Source organism: Bos mutus, chromosome 19 (assembly GCF_027580195.1).
Source record: "Bos mutus isolate GX-2022 chromosome 19, NWIPB_WYAK_1.1, whole genome shotgun sequence".
In the NCBI taxonomy this organism is placed as follows: domain Eukaryota; kingdom Metazoa; phylum Chordata; class Mammalia; order Artiodactyla; family Bovidae; genus Bos; species Bos mutus.
The window spans coordinates 62,141,436-62,144,660 of record NC_091635.1 but is presented as its reverse complement, the minus strand read 5'-3'; the positions used below and the strand labels follow the sequence as shown (position 1 = coordinate 62,144,660).

Sequence of the window (3,225 nt, the reverse complement as noted above, 5' to 3'; positions counted from 1 at the left end):
TTTAAAGCCTAAAAAGTGAAATCCATTTAATATTTGAAAATTATGATTTTGTCTCACATATAAGTAGCAAACATACTTTTCCAGTTTGGTATTTTGTAATTTGCTATGTAAGGAGATGCAACCAGTCCATTCTGAAGGAGATCAGCCCTGGGATTTCTTTGGAAGGAATGATGCTAAAGCTGAAACTCCAATACTTTGGCCACCTCATGCGAAGAGTTGACTCATTGGAAAAGACCCTGATGCTGGGAGGGATTGGGGGCAGGAGGAGAAGGGGACGACAGAGGACGAGGTGGCTGGATGGCATCACTGACTCGATGGATGTGAGTTTGAGTGAACTCTGGGAGTTGGTGATGGACAGAGAGGCCTGGCATGCTGTGATTCATGGGGTCGCAGAGTCGGACACGACTGAGTGACTGAAATGAACTGAACTGATTAACTTTTATTTGCATAGAATAAAGGTGTGAATGCATGCTGTTTCTCTTAGTTGTGTCATACTCTGTGACCCATGAACTGTAAATCACCAGGCTCCTCTGTCCATGGGATTTTCCAGGCATGAATACTGGAATGGGTTGCCATTCCCTTCTCCAGGGGATCATCCCAACACAGGGATTAAACTCATTTCTCCTTCATCTCCTGCATTGGCAGGCAGATTTTTTTTTACCATTGAGCAATCCAGGAAGCCCTAATATAGGGGACTTAAACCAATTTGTCTAGTGTTTGGCATTTAGCTAGATATAGTAAATAATAATTGCCTTTTAATTTCCATATTCACTTATGTAAGATGAGAGCACAGGACTTTCGAGACATATATAACAAAAATGTTAATGAAATATTTCAGGTATGACTTAGAGCTTTTTCTAAATTCCTGGTGCTTGATTTTAACCTGAAAATTGAAATAGTACTCTGATTTATGGCAAATGTTCTACTTATATTTTTCCTTCATTTTAGACTAACTGAGACTCTGTGTCTTAAGAAAGCATATTGAAAGACTCAGAAAGATAATGAAGTTGACAGCATATTATAAATTAAAGATTTTACATGTTAATAATAGGAGTTGACTTTAAAACTGTAAACTACTCAAAATGTTTGAGAAATAGAATAAAAGGTAAACTTAATAAAAATCAACATATTATAATAAGTGACATGATGGCCTGGACCAAATTACTGCATAGTCATTACTAAAATTTTATGTTTATTGTTCCTTTCTCTCTGTCTCACCTTCTAGCTTGTGTGTGTACTTATGATGTCTGAAGAATAATTTATTTTTCATTGTTTTCCTGTTTCTTGTATTATTATTTTCATATGCAATCTAGGGAATAGATTAAGTATTATACATTTTTTTAAATTCAGATAAAAGTAATACATAGCAGATAAGTGAGTGCCCATTGAAGAGTGGCAGTCCCACACTTATTTAGGCTTCAACCCTTGTATTCATTAGTACTTTTCTTTTTCTCCTTTGCAGAATGTTTTTCTAACCAGTGTTTTCCTCTCATCAAGTGAAACAAAGCTGCAAAATAACAGTGTAACTGAGTTCATATTGTTAGGATTGAAAGAGGATCCTGAGAGACAGAAAAAGATGTTTGTAATCTTCCTCATTTTCTATTTTGGAACCTTGGTGGGGAATTTGCTTATTATCGTGAACATCAAGTCTAGTCAGACACTTGGGAGCCCCATGTACATCTTCCTATTTTATTTGTCCTTGGTTGATATCTGCTTTTCAACTTCCATGGCTCCAAGATTATTTATAGATGCTCTATCTGCAAAGAAAATCATATCATACAGTGAGTGCCTGACTCAGGTCTTTGCACTGCATTTTTTGGCTCCATGGAGATCTTTGTCCTGGTTCTCATGGCCATGGATCACTATGCAGCCATTTGCAAGCCTTTGCATTATCCAACCATCATGAGTGGGAAAGCCTGCATCATCTTGATTGTTCTCACATGGATAGGATCTTTTATACATTCTATGGCTCAGATTATCCTGGCCTTGAGATTGCCCTTCTGTGGATCCAGTTTTGTTAATCACTATTGCTGTGATACGCAGCCCTTGTTGAGACTTGCCTGCATGGATATTCATGTGATGAACCTACTGTGGTGTTTAATAGTGGGTTCATTTGCATAAGCAGTTTTATAATTCTGATAATCTCATATATTGTTATCCTGCATTCACTATTAAACTACAGTGCAGAAGGGAGGAAAAAAGCTCTCTCCACTTGTACTTCCCATGTCACTGTAGTTGTCTTATTTTTCGGGCCATTTATATTTATGTATTCCCACCCCACAACCACTTTTCCCATGGACAAGATGGTGACGGCATTTTATATTATTGGAACACCCTTCCTCACTCCACTCATCTACACACTGAGGAATGCAGAAGTGAAACATGCCATGAGAAAGTTATGGCACGTCAGAATTACCTCAGAAACCAAAAGATGAATTGAAGGCCTTGCTTGATTACTTATTGAGTCATGGTTTAACTGAGTCTGTATAGATATGTGATAGTATTTGTTTATTGTGGGAATGATATATTCTCTCATAAAAGGGTATGAGTTGCTACTTCTTTCTAGTTCGCAGGTAAGATGAACGCTAAGGCTTCTCATTCTTACATCGACCAAATTTACCAATTTTAACCTTGTTCTCTTGTCAAAGTTTATTTTGAAATAAACTCAGTTAAATAGCATGAGTTTTCTTTTTTTTTTTTTTTTTTTTGTCTTAGAATGCTTTATTTTACATTTCGACATATAACTTGAAGAACCACAAATCTGGAATAAATTCAGAATTAGTAAATAAAATATTTCTTTTAGGTGACCTGAAATTCTGAACAGAAAGAAACATTTAAAAAAAGTCTCTTTTTAAGTAACATGGAAAATACAATACCATATGTAAAATAGTTAGCCAATAGGAATCTGCTGTATGACTCAGGGAACTCAAACAGGGGCTCTGTGACAATCTGGAGGGGTGAGATGGGGAGGGAGATGGGAGGTAGGTTCAGGAGGGAGGGGACACGGGTGTACCTATGGCTGATTCTTGTTGATGCTTAACAGAAAACAACAACATTCTTTAAAGCAATTATCCTTCAATTAAAAAATAAATAAAATGGCAAAAAATCCTTTAATTAAACTCCTAAATTCAAGACAAAATTTCATTGTTATAGCATAGTTTATATTTGTCCAATTTTATTTAACCATCTAAATCTCAAGTGATATTTTTATTATAATATTTATGG

General features: G+C 36.0%; 1 pseudogene; it reads left to right on the top strand.

The window, feature by feature from the left end:
* The first annotated feature begins 781 nt into the window (after positions 1–781).
* Positions 782–2,435, top strand: LOC106700586 (olfactory receptor 4C11-like; annotated as a pseudogene).
* Positions 2,436–3,225: the final 790 nt, after the last annotated feature.